This window comes from Notamacropus eugenii, chromosome 5, assembly GCF_028372415.1.
Source record: "Notamacropus eugenii isolate mMacEug1 chromosome 5, mMacEug1.pri_v2, whole genome shotgun sequence".
Classification (NCBI taxonomy): domain Eukaryota; kingdom Metazoa; phylum Chordata; class Mammalia; order Diprotodontia; family Macropodidae; genus Notamacropus; species Notamacropus eugenii.
In genome coordinates, this window is record NC_092876.1 from 378164232 (window position 1) to 378188286 (window position 24055).

General features: G+C 38.8%; 1 long non-coding RNA gene across 2 annotated transcripts; it reads left to right on the forward strand.

The window, feature by feature from the left end:
- The first annotated feature begins 245 nt into the window (after positions 1-245).
- Positions 246-20774, forward strand: LOC140506791 (uncharacterized). 2 transcript variants are annotated; one of them, XR_011968093.1, is made up of 3 exons: positions 246-595; positions 20288-20397; positions 20519-20774. It is a non-coding gene; the product is annotated as an uncharacterized lncRNA (long non-coding RNA). The 2 variants fall into 2 exon arrangements; XR_011968092.1 differs by having other exon boundaries at positions 20288-20774.
- The last annotated feature ends 3281 nt before the right edge of the window (positions 20775-24055 follow it).

The window sequence follows — 24055 nt, forward strand, 5'->3', positions numbered from 1 at the left end:
GACCTACAAGGCTAACCCACTTAGCAAATATCATGATAGATCTTATGAGAGAAGAAAGGAGACGGGAATAAACATTTATATAGAACCTGTACTTTTTCAAATATTATCTCATTTAATACTCCCAACTCTGGGAAGTAAGTGCTATTCTCCTCATTTTACAGCTAGATGGAGTCAGTCAATGATCATTTGCTAAATGCCTTTCATATGCTAGACTCAGTGCTAAGTGATGGGGATATAAAGAAAGATACAAGACAGTGCCTCTCCTTGAGGTGCTCATGATCTAATGTTTATCGACTGATTGACTCTGCCTCTTATATTATTGAATCTCTCTCCTCAAAACCCATTTAGGTAATGATTCTCCTCATTGGTGGAGGCATGTTCCATGCCTGAGTAAGAGCCAAAGTGGTTGAGAGCTTGAGAAAAGAGAGATTCTGGTCATCTAGCTTCCAACTTCAAGAGAAAAGACATAAGATTCCAGACTCTCTTCAGGTCCTGAAAGGGAGAGAAAGATTGTGAGAAGAAGCTAACATGAGGAGGAGTTGGCATGTCCTTATCCCGTGTATTACATCGGAGACTTCAGGGAATTTCCCCTAGGGTAAGATCTGAAACTCTGTCTTGGTTGAGCTGAGTTATCTTGCTCCCAGTGGGAGAGTTCATTTACTCTTTACTGTCTAACACATTCTTCTATGTCTAACTTCTCCAATTTCTGTTTTACTATTGACTCATTAAATGGGCTTATTCAATATTCACTACATATGTTCATTGCCAAACTAGAATTGGGTGGGAAGAATGTTAAGCCTTAAATGAATTCATTTGGAGCACTCTTTCCCCCATTAAGTGATAGAGATCTAGGAATACATCTTCTATTTAATTATTAATTTATTTTTAGTTTTCAACATTCACTTTCTTAAGTTTTAAATTTTTTCCTCCTTCCTTCCCTCCCCCCAAAGATGACATGCAATCTGATATAGGCTCTACATATACATTCCTATTAAACATATTTTCATATTAGTTATGTTGTATAGAAGAATTTGAGTGGGAAGAACCATGAGAAAGAAAAAACAAAACAAAACAAGAAAATAGTCTGCTTTGCTCTGCATTCAGACTTCATAGTTCTTTTTCTAGATGTGGATGGCATTTTCCATCATGAGTTCTTTGGAAATATTTTAGGTCCTTGCATTGCTGAGAAGGGCTAAGTCAATAAAAGTCAGTCATGGAATACTGTGGCTGTTATAGTGTACAATGTTCTCCTAGTTCTGCTCATTTCACTCAGCATCAGTTCATATAAGTCTTTCCAGGTCTTTCAGAAGTCCACCTGTTCATCATTTCTTATAGCATGATAGCACTCCATTATATTCATATACCACAACTTGCTCAGCCGTTCCCCAATTGATGGGCATCCCCTCAACCTCCAGTTCTTGGCCACCATAAAGACAGTTGCAATAAATATTTTTGTACATGTGAGTGCTTTTCCCATTTGTATGATCTCTTTGGCATACAACCCTAGAAGTTCTATTGCTGAATCAAAGAGGATACACATTTTTATAGCCCTTTGAGCATAGTTCCAAATTACTCTCCAGAATGGATGGATCAGTATATAACTTCAACAATGAATTAATGTTCCAATTTTCCCACATCTTCATTCCCTCATTTATCATTTTCCTGTTTTGTCATGTTAGCCAATCTGATAGGTGTGATGTGGTACTCCAAGAGTTGTTTTGATTTGCATTTCTCTAATCTAGGAATACATTTTGAACCTAAAAATATTTCCCCTAGACTAACAATATCTAAGAGTGCAGAGAGATATAATTCTAAATTCATACCTCCTTTATCTGAGGAGAGCAGAATGGCCCCAACCTTCTTCATCAACTCTTGGCAGGAATCAAAGTCTCCCTTGGAACAGGATTGGGGGAGAAAACTCTAGAGATATTTATTCTTCCCTTGCGGTGAGCCACATCTAGACAAACCCATGTGAACACACAGACTACATGAGCAAACCAGCATATAGTGTACCACAGTTTACATTAGAAACCTTAGTTTTCTTCAAAGCTCAGCTCAAGTATCACCACATGCATGAAACCTTTCCGGATCTCTGAGATGCTAGTAACTTCCCACAATTGCTTGATATTTACTTGATATCTATTTTGTAACTATTTGTAAATATAAATGCTATTCCCCACCCTTCCCTCCCATAGATTTTAGACTCCTTGAGGGCAGAGATTTCTTCCTTGTGATTTTGTATTCCCTACCCTAGTACCTGACAATAAATGCCTACTTGAAAGTGACTGATTGTCAATTGATAAAATGTTAAATTTGGAGTCTAGAAGATGGGTTCAAATCCGCCTCTAATATTGACTATGTAACCAGGGGTAAAAATAATAGGGCAGGTAGGTGGCACAGTGGATAGTGTGCTGGGTGCAGAGTCAGGAAGACCTATCTTCCTGGGTTCAAATCTGGCCTCAGACACTTACTAGCTGGGTGACCCTGGGCAAGTCACTTAATCCTGTTTGCCCATTTGGGTGGGGTCTGAACAAGATAGAAGAGAAGGTTAAAGTCCAATCTCATTATCAGCCCTGTTCTTCTCAGGCTGATTTGAGCTAGTAGAGAATAAGGAAATAGAAAGGGAAAAAATCCTGAATCTCCCAGGATATTAACAACTGGCTATTTGATAATAATTTCTCTCACCAAGAAAACCCCAAATGGAGTCATGAAGTGTTGGATAAGATTGAAAACTGAACCAATCTGGGGCAAGGTACTTAACCACTTCCAATGTCAGGCACCTCTCCAAGTCTTATCCACTAAGTTATAAGAGGCTTGCCATTGGCACTAACTCTCAATCAATTAATCAATAAGTATTCATTAAGTTCCTATGTGCCAGGTCCTAAGCTAAGTCCTAGGGATATAAATATAAAGAAGGAGGCAATCTCTAGATTCCACTGGGGGGAGGGACAACAAAATATATGTACTTACACAGAATAAGCTGCATATTTATAAAAAAAATAAATGTAAATACATTAAAATCAATGTGCATGTATTAAGTACCTATGGTGCCAGGCATTGTGCTAAGTGCTGAGAAGGACAAAATACAGTGTCTGCCTCTCAAGGAGCTGATAGAAGGGGAATACCAATATTTGGAGAAATTAGAAAAATCTGCAAGTGACGCTTGAGTGTCATCACAATGGAAGAGAGGACTCTGTAAGGCAACAATGGGAAAGAAATGCATTACAGGAATGGGGACAGTGGAAAATCTCAGAGACAAAAGGTGGAGTGTCTCATGTGGCGAACAGAAGGAGGACCGATTTGGTTAGATCTGAAAGCAAGAAAGAGGGAATAATGGACAACAAGGCTAGAAAGAGCATTTCAGGTCAGGTAGTGAAGAGCGTTAAAAACTAACCAAAAGAATTTATATTTTATGCTAAAGGCAATAGAAAGCCACTGAAGGTTATTGAGTAGGGGAATGACATGGTCAGATATATGCCTAAAGAAAATTAATTTGCCAAAAGAATGGAGGATTGATTGGGAAGAGATGAAGCAGAGACCAATTAGGAGGTTATTGCAACAGAAATGATGAGGCTGTGTGGGTAGAAAGAAAGGGTTGGATGCCAGAGATGTTGTGGGAGTAGAAACAGTAAGATTGGGCAACCAGTTGGAAATATCGGGTGAGAGCTAGTGAAGAATTGTTGTGAACCTGAGAGATTTTTATGAATGGTAGTGTCTTTGACAGAAACAGGGAACTTGGGGAAAAGATCAGATCTGTGGAAAAGATAATGAAATCTGTTTTGGACATGTTGAAGTGTTTCTTGGATATTCAGTTTCAAACATCCAATAAAACTATATTCCTATGGTATAAATAAATTTGACTGAAAAGAAGGAAGGAAGAGAGAGAAGGAAAGAAAGGAATAAAGAAAAGGGGAAGGAAGGAAGGAAGGAAAGAAGGAAGAAAAAACGGATGAATGAATGCTGAGTTCAGGGAACAGCTAGTGGTTCAGTTTGGCAGAAACCTACAGTGTAGGGAGGATAATGTAGAATCTATGGCACAGGGATAAAGATATAATGAGAAGTAATGTTCCAGACACAGTGTTCTTTCAGAGCAAGGGGAAAGGGAGAAAAAAAATTGTTGCCAAGATATTTGAGCCTTGGGAGAAATATTTTGAAGTATCTTTTCCAAAGGTTGGGGGTTAAGGGTGGGGGCAAAGCTATTATTTTTACTTCTTTGTGTGTAGAAATTGCAGAATATAGAAAAACAAAAGTATCCTCATTTATAATATCTTTACTAATTTCTCTATAATTAACTTCTTGAATCAAGAAGAGGAAATTGGAAAGCATAATTTATTTTTCAGCAGGAATTTTAACAGTCTAACAAAGAAAAGAAAGGAGAAAACAATGCAGAGAGAACTGTGACCCCTTGGTCATCAAACAATGAAGCAAGTGAAGGAGATTGGTGCTTTCCAAAAGCTGGCAAGCATCCATTTTTATCTTTGAAGCAGTTTGCCATCATTGTTGAACTACATCTTCAAAACAGGAAGCTGCTTAATTGTGAATTTCAAGTAACCTCGCCCTTTCTTGTACACTAACAACCTTACTCTAAGCTCCTGACTTTGATTCAAGCTGAACCATTATGGTGGTAGACATTAAGGCGTTTCCTCTTTCCGTTTAAGGTCTAAATGCTTAGAAGCAGCTCTTAGCTTGATTAATTCACTCTTGTTGGTTAAGTTTGCAAGTGATGTTCTTATAAATCTGACTCTGCCTTTCCTCTAATGTCTCCATCCTTATTCAGGCCTTCATTAGCTCCTACCTGGACCATTTTATAGCCTTCTGAGGGTCCATCTTGCTTTCAGTCCCTCCTTTTTTTTTTTTTTTTTTTTTTACCAATACTTACCCTCATTTCATTTTGACTATCCTTCACATGATAGACAAAACTGGAATAAGGATGACAACTGTCCTTTGATCATTATAGGTAACTTCAATTTCCTCTACCAATACATGTCAGCACCTTCTCTGCAACCATATAGTCTTAGAGACCTCTGAGAGGATAAGCATCTGGGCCAGAGTCACACAGCCAGTCAGTGTTAGAGGACAGAGCCTGAACCCAAGTCTTGCTGGAGGTGAGGCCCAATGTTCTTGTTTTACAATTTCATGGTCTTTTCTGAACAGATTACCCTTCCCAGACAGAATTGAACCCTTATGACCAAGAAAGACAATTAAGCAAACACAACTAATACATTGGTCTCATCTAACAGGAGTCTACCCTCAAGTCTATTATCTATTCTTCAGGAATATTATTGCTTTATTATTCAGAGCTTGGCTTCCTTTCAATGATCTGCTCATTTGCATTGTTGTAGTCATTGTGCATATTACTATTCTGCTTTAAGCTTGTTTCATTCTGTATCAGTTCATACAAATCTTCCTACTTTCCTATCTACAAATTTTCCTACACTTCACTCTTCATAGCAGACTTAGGCATACTAAACAGAAACACAAATGTCCTTGGATCGTGGAGAACTATCCCTGGCCTTTTTGATGGAGGAGAATGTCAGAGTCAGCCAATCAAATAATCCAAAGACATTTAAAAAGGGCCTATTATATGGCTAGTGCTGTCAGGGATCCAAAAAAGCATAAGATGTAGCCTCTGAGAAAAGGATATTATATTCCCAATGGGGAAATAAAATATACACATATGAGACTTGTAAAGAATGAGGCAAGATAAAATAAAGTGCTAAATGATGTGCTGCAGAGAATCAGAGAGTGACAGTATGTAATAAAGTGGTAATTATAAAGCACCTCAAGGAAAGTACAGCAGTGAAGAATAATGGAACAAATTGTGGTATGTGAACATAATATAACGTCATTGTGACAAAAAGAACAATAAGTATGAAGAATTCAGAGGAACAAGAGAAGAGCTGTGTGAAATGGCATGAAATAAAGGAAGCGGAGTCAACAAGGTATGAAGACATCAATAAATCAAATAGAATGGAGATCACTGGTACCAAATAATTAAAAATTGAACCCACAGTCTTTCTGCTAATAAACCATAAATAATGAAAGTAGAAAGCACCATCAGTCATAAATGCCCTTTTCGGTGATTTTCCTTACATTGTTTACAAGCCATCTTCTTTGTGGGGAGGCTAGTTTATGTGGTTTTTGGAAGGTTTCTGCTAAATTGAAACAAAATACATCAACAGAATAAAAAATTTGAAAAGATAAAAGTACAATAGAAGTTAGAGATAGACAAAAAAAAAAAAAGGAATGCTAGCTCAAGCTTTGAGAGTTGTTTTCTTGTTCAGTTGTTTCACTTGTTACCTGATTCTTTGACACCCCATTTGAGGTTTTCTTGGCAAAAATACTGGAGTGCTTTGTCATTTCCTTCTCCAGGTCATTTTACAGACAAAGAAACTAAGGGAAGACTTGCCCAGGGTCACATAGCTAGTAAGTTTCTGAGGTCATAACTGAACTCAGGTCTTCCTGACTCTAGGCTAAGCATTGAGTCATCTAACTGCTTCCTAGGCAAACAGAGGTTAAGTGACTTTTCCAAGGTCACACAGTCTGAGGCTGCATTTGAACTCATGTCGTCCTTACTCCAAGTTCAGAGCTATCCACTGAGCCACCTACCTGCTTCTTGCCAGATGAGGTGTTAATCAATCATGTCTGACTCTTCATAACCAGATACTGGAGTGATTTGCCATTTCCTTCTTTGGCTCCTTTTATAAACAAGGAAACAGGGTTAAGTGACTTGCCCAGAGTCATACAGCTAGTAAATGTCTGAGGTCAACTTTGAACTCATGAAGATGAATCTACCTGATTTCAAGGCTAGTGCTTTATCCACTGTGCCACCCAGGTGCTATAAAAATTTGAAGGTTGAACTCAATGAGCTCTAAGGTCTCTTCCAGTCTATTAAATTGCCTGTTAACATGTTTTTCTTTCATTTTACTCTCCTTTCCTTGTCAGTGTTCTCCCCTTTTCTTCCAAATTACCTGATATTTTATTTTGGAGGCATTTTATACTTATGGGTCTGTATACATGCACTCTCTCTTCTTTCCCCTATTAGAATATAAGCTTCTTAAGGGCAAACAGATTTCTCACTTGCCCAGAGAAAAATGTAATATCTGATCCAAAATAGATGATTAATAAATGTTTGTTGGATTGAGCTAAATTCTCAATCAGAAGGTCTCAACATTTTTCTATGGAGCACTTGAATGGAATGGGTTCCAAGTAACAAAACAGCCTAAATCAATTTCAGTCACATGTGTATAGTACCAGCTAATGATAAGTTATCCATGAAGATAAGGGCAAAAATATTCAGCTCTGTAATACATCAAGATGATATATTCCCTTCACATTGAAGAAGGAAGAGCACACACATATTTAAAAAAAAAAAATAACATACTGATTCTCCTATCATCATGGTTGCATGACAAATAGAGGCCAAGATGAAAGGTGTAAGAAATAATTTTTAGTATGAAGAAATGCCATATCCATCATCTAGCAAAGACAGCAAAGGACAGAAGAGCTATCCCAATTAACAGACTGATTTCATTGGGACCACAGAGAACAGAACAAGATGCCAAATGTTTGGTGGGATGGAGCCACAGGGATATTTGTCCTGAGAGATGGAAAAATTGTCAATTTGGATATTTGGTAGATGTGGCAGTACTTGTCTTGAAATATATAGATAGATGAGATGAGATGTCACCAGAGCTATCATTTCAGTCTTCAGCAGAGTTCTTCACATAGAGCAGGGGCAGCTAGGTGGTGTAGTGGATAGAGCACCAGTGCAGGAGTCGGGAGGACCTGAGTTCAAATCTCACCTCAGACACTTGACACTCACTAGCAACGTGACCTTGGGCAAGTCACTTAACCCCAATTGCCTCATCCAGGGTCATCTCCAGTCATCCTGATGAATATCTGGTCACTGAATTCAAATGGCTCTGGAGGAGAAGTGAGGCTGTATAAGCCTTCCCTCACTCAAAACAAAGTCAAGTGCAAGTCATGTCATCATTCCTCTCTGATGGCATGTTCTTCTGCAATGAAGGACAAACACACACACATAAGGCAACACAATTATCTGCCCCACTGAAGAAAAACAGCAATATAAAAAAATCCCAAAGTTATTTATATTTTGCCTAGATGTGCATCATATAAATATGTGGGAAAATGTCTTGCAGAATTAGAGGAACACAAAATGTTGGAGCAGGAAAGTATCTTAGAGATCATGTAGGCCTACTCCATCATCCAACAAATTGTTTTCATTTCCTGACCTTGAGTCCATTGAGGAAAGAAAGGAGGGGAATGCCATGAACTCAGATGGGAGAAAAGCTTTACTTAGGATTTCAAATGGAGCAGCTTTGAAATCACATCATCAGGAGTTCACTATATGCTGCATTTGGGGGTCTGTTTTGTTTTTTGAATAATTATTCCCTTAGTTGGCCCCTTTCTTATCTGAGACATAAATAAAATATGCCCTATGGCATGGGAGCTGAGGAATAGCTTTGCATTCACACTGCCTCCCATCTTTGCATTTGTCATAAGACTCTTCAGGATAATATGGGGTGTCAGATGGGACACCCTTAAAATGCCATTTCCTTAGAGTAAAACTGTTCTATTAAGCTTTTAATAGGCAGCAGCTAGGTGACACAGTGGACAGAGTACGAGGCTTGCAGTCAGGAGGACTCATCTTCCTGAGTTCAAATTCACCCTCAGACACTTACTAACTGTGTGACCCTAAGAAAGTCATTTATAACCTTGTTTGTCTCAGTTTCCTCATCTGAAAATGAGCTGGAGAAGGAAAAGGCAAACCACTCTCATATTTTTGCCAAGAAAACCCAAGATGGGGTCCCAAAGAATTAGACATGACTGAAATGACTGAACAACAACAAAAATTAATAATAATATTCACAATGAAATGGCACTTGACAACACATTTTCATGTCCACAACAACCCTGTGAATTTTAGTAGGACAAGTATTATTAGACATCTAACTTGCTGGGGATAGAGCACCTGGAGTCAGGAAGACCTGAGTTCAAATCCAGCCTAAGGCATTTACCAACTATGTGATCTGTAGGGAAGTCACTTAATCTCTGTGTGCCTCAGTTTACTTCAAATTAAGGTAATAATAGCACCTACCTCCCAGGTTGTTGTAAAGACCAAATGAGGTAATATTTGTAAAGTTCTTAACATAAGTGGGCACCAAAATGCTTGTTTCCTTCTTTCTATACCAATTTTACAGAAGACAAAATAGACTACAGTGGTTAATCAAGCAATCAATTAAACACCAAGCCTTTCTTAAGTGACTACCTGGCACAAAATTAGGCCCTAGGAACACAAATACAAACTTGAAACATTTCCAGGTTTTAAGGAATTTACATCTGGTTGGAGGAAACACATGTACGTATAAAAGTAAGCACAAAACACAACCAAAATAAAAACAAGCCACTTATTCAATAAACATTTATTAAGCCTCTGCTATAAAGAGAACACTGGGAAATACATAAATTGTAGATGACTAGTTCCTACCCTCATGTTGCTTATTAATTTGCTTCTATGCTATTTGCCCCATTTTACAGAGCAGGAATGTAACTGGCTGTGATTGCTTAAATTACTTAAACAAAGCTATCGACAAAGTTCCCAGTTTCCTAACACAATCTTATCCTCAGTCCTGCCCAGTTCTCAGTGTGATCCAGGGACCTGTGGGGTCCCTGAGATACTTTCAAGGGATTCATGATATGAAAACTATTTTCATAATAATCCTAATAGCTAAAATATGTTGGTAAATGCTTAAAAACTAGCTCTCCAGGAAAATAATGTACACAGGATACACTTTGAAGTTTAATCTGCATTATTAATATTTTCTCTGCCATTTTTCTCAAGTCTAGACAACCAACAAAACAATAAATCAAATGTTCACTTGTAGCATTTGACAATTTCTGATAATCACACTGAAAATTTAACAATCAACTCTCATGGTATGAGCAGGCTCCAGCACACCTCTGAAAAATGTTTTAATTTCTAATAATACAATAAATATCAAATGGAAATAACATACTCATAACACATAACAAACACTCCTTGGGATCAATAATTTTTAAGATGTAAAGGGAGTCCCAAGACCAAAATGTTTGAGAACCACTGGTCTGGCCTGTACCTCTTTTCCGGAAAACAAATAATTTAGAGTTGGAAAGGCACTCAGTTTCTACCTAGAAACACCCCTCTAGATATGAAGAGGTGAAGTGGCCAAGATCACATCAGAAGTGGAAGGGCCAGCACTCAGACACCCAGGGGCTTCAAATCTAATTCCTCCATAATCATGTTTCCTCCCAAAATAACCCTAGAGGAGTCACCTAACTTTTCAGTGCTCGAAGCAATTCTCTGACTTAAAAAGTATAGAGAAAAAAAGAAAAGGAAAAAAAAGGAGGGGGGGGGGGGAGATGAGGCAGCTAGAACACAGGCCCTGGAGTTCAAATCCGGTCTCAGACATTTGACACTTACTAGTTGTGTGACCTTGAACAAGTCACTTAACTCCAATTGCCTTGCCTCTTTCCTCCAAAAAAAGAAAAAAAAAAGCATAGAGAAAATGGCATCTTACATTGGTAAACAGGAGTTTCCTCATCCATGATTTCCATAATCATGTCTAGTCCCTATTCTTAAATAGATGGCATATTTGTTAAAACTTACATGTTGTCTTCCTTACTTGAGGATAGGAACCGTTTCATTTTTGTCTTTGAATTCCTAGCCCCTAATACAATAGCTGACCCCTAATTTGTTGTTCAATTGTTTCAGTTGTGTCTAACTCTTCATGACCCCATTTTGGGATTGATTTGCTATCTTCTTCTCCAGCTCATGTTATAGAGCTGAGGTAAACAGGGTTAAGTGACTTGCCCAGGGTCACACAGCTAGTGTCTGAGGCCAGATTTGAACTCAGGAAGATGAGTCTTCCTGACTCCAGGCCCAGTACTCTATCTAGTGAGAAGCCAATAAATGTTTACTGATTGACTAACTTGCAAACCTTGCAATGCTATATAAATTGGTCATCCCTCCACTTTACTCATAATACATGTGAAATGTCTACCTCCTTTTCCACTGTTAACACTTCTTAATTCAATGGTTTGGTAAAGTACTTAATTGTTTTTTCCTGACTTCAACAGGAATTGAGTCCCCTTCACTGAAAATACTCAAGCTTACATTAGATAGCCCCTCATTGAGGACACATAGGACAACAGATATTAGAACTACAAGAGACTTCAGAGGTCTGAGTCAATCTCTTCATTTTACAGATATGGAAAGTGAGGCACTGAGAGGTTAAAGTGACTTATCCAGAGTCACACAGCTCGAACATGTCTGGGTAGAATTCAAACCCAGGTCTTCAATATTCCAAGTCCAGAACCCTACCCAGAAGCAGCTAGGTTGGGTCTGGAGTCAGGAAGACTGGAGCCCAAATCCAGCCTTGAACACCCACTGCACTAGCTATGAGGACCTTAGCAAGTCATTTAATTTCTGTTGTGCTTCAGTTTCTTCAACTATAAAATGGGGATCTACCATTTTACCATTTTACATCTACTTCCCAGGGTTGTTGTAGGGATCAAATGAAATAACAATATTGATAAAGCATTCAGAGCACTGCTCTTATTAAGCACTTAATAAGTGCTTAACACACTATTAAGCACATAGTAAGTACTAAATAAATGTTCCATCCAAGTTGTGAACTGATCCAACCATTCTGGAGAACAATTTGGAACTATAGCCAAAGGGCTATAAAACTGTGCAAACTCTTTGATCCAGCACTACCACTTCTAGATTTGTATCCCAAAGAGATCATAAAAAAGGGAAAAGGACTTATTTTTACAAAAATATTTACAGCAGCTCTTTTTGTGGTGGTCAAGAATTGCAAATTGAGGGAATGCCCATGAATTGGTAAATGGCTGCACAAGTTGTGGTATATGGATGTAATGGAATACTACTGTGCTATGAGAAATGATGAGCAGGCAGACTTCAGAAAAACCTGGAAAGACTTACATGTACTGATGCTGAGTGAGGGGAGCAGAACCAGAACATTTTACACAGTAACAGCCACATTGTACGATGACTAACTCTGAGAGACTTATTTCTTCTCAGCACTGCAAGGATCTAAGAAAACTCCAAAAGACTCATGATGGAAAATGCTGTCCACATCCAGAAAAAAAACCTATGGAATCTGAATGTAGATTGAAGCATATTATTCACTCTCTTGCTTTCTCTTTTTTTGGGGGGTGGGGGTGGGGTTCTTCTTTCTCATGGTTTGTCCCTTTTGTTCTGATTCTTCTTTCACAACATGATTAATGTGGAAATAGATTTAATATGAATGTATATGTAGAGCCTATATCTGATTATTTGCTGCCTTGGGGAGAGGGAAGTGGAGGGAGGGGGGAAATTTAGAACTCAAAATCTTATAAAAGAGAATGTTAAAAACTAAAAATAAATAAATATATTTTTTAAAATTCTCTTTCCCTTTTCCCCTACACCATACTAGCTTTCATGTTGTATAGGTTGGACTAAATGGCCTGTGAGGTGCCTTCTAGTATTGAGTTTCTGGGAACAAGCCTGTGAAATTTGTGCTGCCGAAACTTGGCTCCAATAACTTCTCTGGGTCCATACTTGTAGAGAGGGGCTAAGCCTGGGCAAAGGAGTGGGGAAATGGAGATCCAGCAGGAGCATAAGGTACAGAAAGACCAGATCAAGAAAGGGTAGAGGAAAAAAGAGGAATGTAAATGATAAGGAGAGAACCCAAGGGTGTCTTTTTAGTATCTATTGTGAACACTGGTTTTCCTACAGCTCTAAATAAAGGAAGAGGGGGAAGCCTGCGTGACAACACCAGACTAGATTCAGGAAACACTGCCTATGCTAGAGAGAGGCTTAATCCCTACCAGCTGGTTCAGAGCTTTTCTCCCTGTTTCCTATCCAGATCCCACCCCAACGACTCAAGACTAAGGCTAATAGTGGCTTTGGTAACAATGGAATCTTATGAGTGAAAAATGGGCAGATGGGAGAAAATTGAATATTGATATAAGTTCTTAGTGTCCTGAGACTGTGATATTATGTTGGGTTTTTAGTTGTGGCCCTGGTCCTGGTTCCTACTCTTTTCCTCCTCCTTCCCCTGACTCCTTTCCCTCCCCCCCCAAAAAATCTAAAGTATGGAAGCATTCTAAAAGTGAGCCCTTGAAAAATCCTTCCAAACATTTGAAAGTACCAACACCTAGGACCCCACCCCTAGGTGGGTGGAACACTAACCACACCCTTTCCTGCTTATAAAGCTAAACTAAATAAATAAAATTCTTTTTAAAAATTTTTTTCCCACTTAAAAGCATTTTTTTCTAATTACATGTAATTTTTAATTACAATTTTTCTCCCTATATTCTTCCCCTCTCCCTTCCCCATAAATAAAATTCTTTACACAAAATTTATTCAAGACCTGTGTGTTTTAATTTAGCTCATTCATTTGTAAATTCATTAATGATCAAACATTTATTAAGCACATACGTGGTACAGTACATAGAGCTCTGAGTCTGAAGTCAGGAAGAATTCAAATCTGATCTCAGGCACTAGCTGGGTGACCCTAGGCAAGTCACTTAAACCTGTTTGCTTCAGTTTCCTCATCTATAAAATGAGCTAAAGAAGGAAATGGCAAACATTCCAGTATCTTTGACAAGAAAACCCTAAATGGTTTCACAACTGAAATGACTGAACAACAACATGTAGGAGGCATAGTACTAGCCGCTAGAGATAGAAATACAAAAAATGAAACAATCGTGGCGCTCACATATTAGGAAGGTGAGATTCGTAGCTGAAGAGAGCTCAGACCTACAGATCTCCTACCCAAAGTACAACCACCCCCACCCCCACTAGTGCCCCACTGGACCTCACCCTCTTGTATCCACTGTGGACAACCTCACTTTTTTCCTGTCCAGTACCAGTCCCCTGAGGTTCTGTCTACCTTTGAAGGTAACAGTTCATCTCTGAATAACAGGTGCTATTCAATAGGAAATGCAGAAATAATATTTGTCACACTGGAGATGGAAGGAAGAAACACAACAGGAAAGAAAGAGGGTAGGCAAACTGAAAATCTGGCAAGAGTGAAAGATAGTTTAACTAAACAATATAAAATCAAGAGACTTCCAATTTGCTTAATGGTTGTTGCCTCAGCCAAACACAAACCTGCTGAAGACTTTAATTTTAAAAGGCCAAGGTTTTTCACTGCATCTGGGGCCATCTCCAGTGGTCCTGATGTATATCTGGCCACTGGACCCAGATGGATCCAGAGGAGAAAGTGAGGTTGGTGACTCCCTCACTTCAACTCACTTGCATGTCATTGGCATCACCTTCCTGATGTCATGGTGCTCTTTGAGAAGGAAGGACAAGCAACAGTCCTGTCAAAATAAGACAATCACAGGCCTTCCAAGGACCTTGAGAGACCGTCTGACCATAAATCCAGCACTTGGTCCAATGTCTGGCACATAGAAGGTGTTTAATAAATGCTTCTTGACTGACTCAATGCTACCTTGTCTCACAGATTTCAAATTTCTTAATTTAAAAAAAGGAGAGATTATGAATTTCTCTATGATTCTAGTAGTAATAACTTTTGTAGCTGAGCTCTGGTTTAGGTTGGGGCCCTTTGAACTCTGGATCTATGATTCTACCATCCCAGAAGTGAGTCATTTCACTAGGACAGCTAGGTGACACAACAGATCAAGAAGACCTAAGTTTAAATGTGATCTCAGACAATAGCTGGCTGTGTGATGCTGCACAAGTCACTTTGATGACAAATCCTCTATCTGCCTCAGTTTCCTCATGCAAAATGGGTATCATAACAGCACCTACTTCCCAGAGTTGTTGTGAGGATCAAGTGGATAATATTTTTTAAAGTGTCTGGCACAGAGTAGGCACTACGTAAGTGCTCACTGTTACTACTATCATGATGATCTATTCCTACTTACCCAAGGAAAGATACCCCCAATGAAAGATGTTATGAGAAAAGAAAGCAAAAAGAGATTCCTGAGTTTGATCCTTATAAGAATGAATTTAGGGAAATGAACCAGAGAAGGTTTCTAAAAAGAAGTTCTGACTTTGCCACTCAAGACTAAAATGCTTTGCTTGCCCCACCCACAAACCTCTACAATTTATGTAAATACTCTATTTGTAAAATAATGTCATTTTCAGGCACTATGTTTTAGGATTTATTTACTACCCATGGTGATGAAAAGGTCTAATTGTTTCAATTCAGTGCTCGAGAAGTTTATGCAAATCACCCCTAGATTTATGCAAATTACCCCCCTCAGGCTTAAAACTATCAGATTGATTTAAGAGTTATTAGCTTCTTGAAAAACCTAACCTCCTCCCAAGAAGCAATCGGACCTATTCTCTAGAATTACTGTTGTTTATTTTTCCAGAACAATTAAGAATTTTCCCCACAGTTCTTGGCTTGTATAAACTTTTAACTCTAGGGTGATCTCCAGGCCTCACTTTCTCTCTTTTGTTAATAGTTGCAAATTAGAAGCATTTCCTTTAGAGCCATTAACACACTTTAATTAGGAAATTTAGTATAGCATTTATCTACCTTTTCCTGATAGGTTTCATTTTTTTTCTTTTGGGATTATTCCTCTAGCTTTGGCTGGTGATGGTTACAACTATGACACTCTTTCCAGGAAAGCAAACTTAATTTCTGTTTATTCAATTAGAAAGAAGGAAAATGACATGGCCTACCTTCTACTCCTTGAATCATAGAATTTCAGATATCTAGGGGAATCATGATTCAAACCTTGATTTTCTAAATCCATAGCATCTGGCTTCCTTGTTCATTCGTCTTTGTGGCTGTTAAGTCATTTCAGTCGTGTCTGACTCTCTGTGACCCCATCTGGAGTTTTTTTGGCAAGGTTTGCCATTTGCTTCTCCAGCTCATTTTACAGATGAGGAAACTGAGGCAAACAGGGTTAAATGACTTGCCCAGGGTCATACAGCTACTAAGTGTCTGAAGCCAGATTTGAACTCAGGAAAATGAGTTTTCTGATTCCAAGTTCAGCATTCTTTCCACTTTGCCATGTAACTGCCCACTATTAGGTTTTAGTGTCCAGTAAATAAAAGGATCAAAGACAGAGATATAAGGGAACTTAGAGGTCATGTAGTCCAAACTCCTGATTTTATAGTGGAAGAAACTGAGGCTCAGTGAAATCAAATGACTTATCCAAAATCACATAGTTATTATGAGGCAGATCTAGAATTCAAAACTAGCTCTTCTGACTCCCAAACTACCACCATTTCTGTTGTATTGAAGAGCTCATAAGGATGGTTGTATACCACTCATATTTTATATACTTTTATGTTACATAAGCTGCTCAAATTGATCTCTTTATAGAAAAGAAAACATTAGAAGGTTCACAAGAAGGTCAATACCGTTAAATTAATTAGTCATGAAGTACTACCCCAGCTTCACTGTTTGGATACAACAAGGCAGACTTTATGTGTATGATGCTGGAGAAAAGTTACAGGATGGAGAGAGCCAGTACATAACCAGTTTGTCAGTCACTGACTATAACCTGGGCTAAGTCCCTTAACTTGTAGATTGAAGATAAATTGAATTCCTTAGTTTCTTTCAGCTCCGTATGAGTCCATATCTTTTAAGTAGTTAAAAAAACAAATTAGGCACTAGATTTTAAGAGCCTAGATGACTTGACTGAGCTAGAGAACCCCAGCGACTTTTGTTTTAAATCTCTTGATTTTTACAGCCACTCACTATCAAGACAAATCCTAGGCATGGCAAAATAAACAGTTCCCTCCTCCTAAACTAACCTTTGAACTCCAGGGCCCCTCCCTCTTCCCTTACGCCCCCTCCCCCCTCAGTCCTTCATGCTGCTGAAGCTTTGGGAGCAGGAAATGAATTTTAACTCTCAAGCTCATATTTGGAAGGCGGCCAAAGCAGAGACTGAAAGAAAAGGACTCATGGAAGGCCGGGCAGGAAGGTTTCTGTTTCAAATGTGAGACATCCTCTAGTTACTGAAATTCTCATTTCAGCATAACATAAGGCTTCGATGAAAGCACACTCTTGCAACGCATAGAACAATGCCCCTGTTTTCCTCTCCGAGGCTGCCACATTTTTCTTTTTTGCCCTGTTTTTCAGCCTTCTGAGAAAGTGGTTTCTTTTGGCTCAGTTGAGTTCTTTGTGGGCACCTGTCTTTTGTTCTCCTCCAAAGCAAACAAATGAATGGTTAGAGTTAGCAAAGACACACATTCCTCAGCACAGGTTTACAGCTATAATCGAGGTAGGGCTTCATGACTTCATGTTATAAGGGGATACTTGCTAATAATTAGAGTTGTTAAGAAGCAAAAGTGGAATAATTAAACGGATTTTCCAAAAGGGCTGGCAGAACCATCTTATTTCTCTATTCAATAAACTCCAGTGACTCCCTATTCCCCTCCTTTTTATTTAGTCAATTAGTGTTTTTGATTCTTCATGACCCTATTTGGAGTTTTCTTGTCAAAGATATTGGAGTGGCTTGCCATTTCCTCCTCCGGTTTATTTTTACAGATGAAGAAACCTCAGGGTGAAGTGACTTGCCCAGGGTCACACAGCTAGTAAATGTCTAAGTTGGATTGGAACTCAAGTCTTCCTGACTTCAGGACTGGCATGCTATCCACTATACATAAAATCCTCTGACATTCAAGGTTTTTCATAACCTTGTCCTTTTCCAGTCTTCTCACACCACACTCCCCTCAATGTACTCTGCATTCTAGTGACCCTGGCCTCCTAAGTTGTTCCTGTCACAGGACACTCCAATTCTAGACTCTAAGTATTTGAACCAGACTTGAGACAGAAAAATTCCATTTTTCTTCTTTATCAGACTGCTAGTTGTTCTTCAGTCCTATCTGACTCTTGGTGACCTCACTGACCATAGGAGTCATGAAGAGTTGGTAATGAATGAAAAGCAACTGAACAATAATATCTTTTTTGTACATAGTTATTTGCACATTATCTTCTTAATTTGATTTTGAGCTCCATAGGGCAGGGACTATTTTGGGCCTTTTTTTTTTTTTAAATCTGCAGAATTTAGCTCATAGCCTAGCCCATAGTAAATGTTTGATAAATGCTCATTGACTTGACTGGACTACCTAGGGGATGCACCAAGACTAGAGATCTCAAGCTTGTAGATGAGATTCTTTTCTAGGTATGCACCAGACTAGATGTCCTCTGAGGTCTCATCCAATTCTAAAATGCTTTGTGCTTTGTAGAAATATTCCCTATAAAGAATTAATTCCTATAGGTCAGAGAACACGAGTTTTTAAACCAGTTGTTACATAATCTAAAGAAAGGAAAGCTGAGTAAAATGGAAAGATGATATCACCCTTTACAAATGCCACACCTTAGTGTTTGAACAAACACCTAGGCTATGGTGCTAAGGTGGTAAGAGCCCTAACCCTGGATTCAGAAAAACCTGAGATCAAATTCTGCCTCAGAAGTTTACTAGCTGGATGAGCTTGGGCAAGCCTTTTAACCTCTAGATGATTCTAACAAACTGTCTAAGACCATGAGTTGCAGAGAAGAGCCCACTTGCACTGGCAAAATTAGTTTCTTCATCAGAGAGATCCCTATCCTGATACAATCTCTGGACCAATCCTCAGTCACAGGAACCAATACCTGTCTTTGAAGGATTTAAAGAATTTACAATCTAGCCAGGGAGCTGAGGCATGCACACATGATAACCAGAAAAGTAAGATACCAGATCCGAAGTGTCAAATGGATATCCTCCCATTTACCTAAAATCATAGAAATTTAGAAATTGTCAGCTTGTGACTTCTATGATGACCTTAAGATCTTAAGTCTAGGTTTAAGAGTAATGAATTTCATTCCATCCTGTTGGTCAGTTGATGGAAATATTAAACAGTATATGGCCAGGAGGAACTTTTAGCAGTCCTGAGTTATAACCTCTGTCAGTGAAAAATCATAAGGATTGTCCTTCATACATGGGTCTTCTCTTAAGGCTCAGTGGACATTGAACTGAGTCAAACTACAATGATTGTTGAGTCATATCTGCCTCTTCTTAATCCCATTTGGGATTTTTTTGCCAGCTCATTTTACAGATGAGATGGAATAAGGAAGACTTTTCCTCAAATACAGCCTCAGACACTTATTAACTGTGTGACCCTGGGCAAGTCACTTAACCCTGTTTGCCTCAATTCCACATCTGTAAAATTTTTAATATTATTTTTTTTGAGTTTTAAAGATAGCTTTTGTTTTTAAACATCCTATTTGTTTCTGAATATATTCCTATACCATTCCTTGTACTAAAGATTTTAAAAATATAAAACAGTTCTGTAAAATCAAGGGACGTACTAACTACATCCAAAAACAGCATGTGCAGCATTCTACACTCGCTTGTAGTCTCCCACCACTCCACAAAGAAAGGAAAGAGATTTTGATTTATATTGAGGGGAAGGGGTGAGATAAAGCTTATTTTTTTCTTTACCATAGTTATAAGTAAACTCTATCTTGGTCATTCTAAAACATCTGTTTGGATTTACAAAAAGATTCTGGGGAATTCCTACTAATTTCTTTAGCTAGTCCCAGAAGGTCAGGGCAGTACCAGCTGACATGCCTGGTTTCACTCCTTTCAAGCTAGATTTTTGTTCTTTATTCTCCTCTTAATCGTGCCCCACTCCACAAAAAATAACCAGAGAATGGATAATGCACAAGGTAAAAAATAACTACTGGTTTGTTCTGCTGTTTGCCTTAGGGAAGTCCTACATTCTTAATTGGATCCATAGTGTTTCCTTTCTAGCTTGATATGTAAATAAAGTTGGGATGAGGGTGTGGGAGATATGTGTATTAGGTTTGGGGTAGGGAGGGGTAGTTTGCTCCAGTGGGAGCAAAATCAAGAACTAAAGGAAAACTATAGTCAATCTAATTAGCTCAAGAAGGTGTGGCAGTGAATTGGATCTGCTATGCATTTCATTACAGTGCTTTGTTGGAAGAGAATGGGGGAAATGGGTAGTTTCCTTGGAAATACCCAGCTTCCCAGATTTAGGTCACCACTTTTCTTGAGCTCATTTGCTAGGAATTAGTTGTCTGTCCGCATTCGGTGGCTCTGAAACACTGGGTTTTTTTGGGTGTAAGTCAAGATTTGAATCCCATCCACCTTTGTGAAAAGAATCTAAACAGTATTCTTTTTTAAGTCCTAAGACTCACAGATTGATCTTGCCTAGGTTGGATTTTTTTTAGGTGAAATTATTTATAGTGCTTGGGAATAAATCCTTTTCTTTATTTTGGTTCAGATCAAACTGATTTGTTGAGCTGACTGCATTTGTCACCTACAGAAGACTGAAGGTTGACTTTTGTGATCTTGGTCACTTCGAGGAGGATTTCCAATGGTTAAGAATAAAAGGTATTTCAAATGGTGGAAATGAACGGGTGGAGCCTTCTCTCCTTCCTGCCAATTTGTGTAGCTTTTTCCCAGACTGTGTGACCAGACCTGAGACAGAATAAGTCAATTTTTATTCTCTTAGATTGATGGAGAACGTTAAGTCCTGCCTATGACACACAGTGGCTTTAAGAACCTGGGCAAACCTCTTCATCTCTCAATGCTATGGGTAAGTAGGCCTAAATTTCACCAAAGGTATCTAACATGTAATTGTAGAGGGAGTTTTCTCTTGGAAAGTTCCAACACCAATTAAATTACAGGATCATTTTCTTTCCCTATCATTCCTACCAGCTCTCTTTCTCTCCATGTATTAAAAATAAATGTTTTTGTTTTTAAAGTCAGCCACTGTTGTAAGATCCTTTCACATTTTATTCAATTTCAGACCATAATTACATTTCAAGTATCTTTACACAAAGATACTTGATAGACACAAAGTCTATCACCCAAGGTGTAATTTATGAGTGTCTGCCTGTGTATACATAGACATTTTTTTAAATTGTAAAATGCACCCCTGGAAGTGACAGCAGTCCCCTAAACTCAGAATGAATGGAAAACTCATTAGTTGCCTATTTAAAATCTTCAAAAAAACAGGCATTTCCTCCAGCTGTACAAGCTTGGTGTCTTCATTCCTTTCTCCCTAGGTCAGAACCAAATGGGTTGTACTGAATGCAAAGGGGGAGGGGGGGAAGAAGAGAGACATCCTCATATTCTCTCTTAGAAGAAAAATACTTATTGAGAAAGAGAGAGCAAGAGAGAATAGGATTAGAAGCCAGGAAAAGGAAGGGGAAATGTATGGGGGCAGTCTAAAAAGAACAGACATTTACAATGACAAAAGGCACACAACCTGACAGCTTACTGTACTGAAGGTGTTGACTGAAGAAAGACTGATACTGTGGTAAACAGCCAGTGTGATAGCCAAGAACTGCATGAGATTTTCTATTTCCTTTGTACCAACTACTCATCATCACTTAGTGGACAGAAAGCTGACCTCTAGACAGGAACACTTGGGTTGTGACACAGACTGATTGACCTTTGACAAGTCAATTAATATCTCAGTCCCCTGGTAACTCTATAAGACTATAAGTTTCAGGGGAAAGGTGCCATTAAAAGGTCCCCCTACACCTACTGAAATCACAGGTGTGGTTCAAAAAAAAAAAAACCAAACAAAAACAGAACCCTTTTTAGCACTAGTTAATCATATCCATGTAAAAACACCATTAATCATTTCCTATCATACTTTCCTTCCCTGCCTGTGTGTACTGGTTCATTCATTATGCTATATGGCAAAAGGTGTCCAATTAAAGTAGACTACTCCCCTCCTGTCCTTTCTAAATTACAGTTGGCTCAAATAGGTAACTCCAAGTATTTGAGTTATGCCAACTAGCTTGAATAGAATTGGGGTGAGGGGGAAGAGAAATGAAGCAACCTGTGAGCCAGTGAAGTAATAAAAATAATATCTCATGCAGAGAAAGTTTTTTCTCCACACCCTGTGAGGTAGGTAGTGCAAATCTTATTTCCATTTTACACAGGAAACTAAAACTCAGAAAAGTTAAGGGATTTTTTTTTTAACAAGGGAGAGTTCTAAAGGGGTCAACAAGTCAATAAGTATTTATCAAGGACTTACTACTTGACAGTTACTGTGCTAATCAATGAAGATACAAAGGAAAGCAAAAGTCTTTGCCCTCAAGAAATTTAAATTCTAATGGAGAGACAAGATACAAGTGCCTATGTGCATACAACATAATTTTTATATACATACGTGTGTGTATATTATACAGCATATATTGACATGGATATATATACATGGGTACGTATGTATATATACCTGTGAATACATAGGTATATATACACATATGGGTACATATGTATATATGCAGGGCAAATTGAAGGCAGTTCCTGAGGGAAAGCTCTAGATGTGGTATAGACCTGGAACAGCCTCTTGCAGAAGACAGGATTTACATTGAATCTTAAAGAGATCCAGTGGTTCCAGGAGTCTAGAGGAATTTATATTTGATTCTAAAGGTAATGGGAGGCTTTTGAAGTTTAGTGAGCAGGAAATAGATTAGTGCTTTAAGAAGTCACTTTAGTAGCAGAGTAGAGCACCAGGTCTGGAGTAGTAAGACCTCAGACCAAGTCCAGCTTCAAATAATTACTAGCTGCGTGACCCTGGGTCAAGTCACTTAACTCTGTTTGCCTCAGTTTCTACACTTACAAAATGAGTTAGAGAAAGAAATGGCAAACCACTCTAGTACTTTTAGGGTCACAAAGAGTCAGACATGAATGAAATGACTAAACAACAACAACAAAACATGGATTGGAGTGAAGAGAGACTTGAGGTCAAGAGATGGACCAGAAGGTCATTGCAATAGTCTAGATTTGAAGTAATGAGAGCCTGCACCAAAATGGTAGCAATGTCAGAGAAGGGCAGGGAATGTATATAAGCAGTAAGGAAGCAGAATTGGCAGCAAACTGGATATGTGGGGTAAATGGGAGTGAGGAGTCAAGGGTGACACCTAGACTGGGAGACTGACTGGTAGGATGGTGGTGATTCTCAACAGTAATGGAGAAGGTAGGAAGAAGAAAGAGTAGATAATGAGTGTAAGGAAAGTAGAGAATGAGTTCAGTTTTGGACATGTTTAGTTCAAGGTGTCTATGGAACTTCTAATTCATGTTGATGATGAGGACTGGAGCTCAGGAGAGTTGTTAAGGCTGGATAGGCAGATCTGAGAATCATCTATATTGAATCCATGGGAACTAATAAGATCACCAAGTGAAAGAGTATAGAGGGAGAGGAGAAGAGGGCTAAGAATAGACCCTTATAGGACACTCACAGTTAGTAGTTAGTGAGCAAGGTAAATGAAGTCGAAAAATCTGACAGGTAGGTCACAGCAGAACCAGGAGAGAGAGAGGGGAATCATGAAAACCCAGAAGAGAGAGGGTATCCAAGAGAAGAGAATGACCAACAATGTCAAAGTTTGCAGAGAGGTCAAGAAGGCTGAGGACTGAGAAAAAGCCATGTCTATTTTGACAATTAAGACAGAAATGGTAACTTTGGAGAGAGTAGTTTCAGCTGTTTCCTCATGAGACTGAAAGCCAGATTGCAGAGGGCGTGGAGGAGAATGAAAGTAGGTGGAAGTACCAATCGAGGACACTTTCTCAAGGCCATTCCCCTGACTCACTTTAACAGGACTATGCACTGAATGGGTGTTGCCTCACTCAAAGTGAGAACCTGAACAGGCCTTAGCCTGAAAGGGCCAGGGTCTTCCATTGCATACTGGACCATCTCCAGTCATCCTGATGGATATCTTGCCACTGGACTCAGATGATTCTGGAGGAGAAAGTGAGGCTGGTGACCTTGCACAGCCCTCCCTTACTCAAATCAAAGTCAACTGCAAGTCATGTCATCATTTCCCTGATGTAATGGTCCTCTTTGAAAATGAAGGACAAATGCAACAGTCATGAGCCAGTGAAGACATATAGGATGATAGTTATCTGGAATGGTAGAATTATGTGAAGGGTTTTGTTTTCTTTTAAAGATGAGGAAGAAAAGCAAATGTTTGTAGATGGCAGAAGAACAGCCCAAAAGATGGGGAGAGACTGATGGTTAATCAGAGAGTAGGGA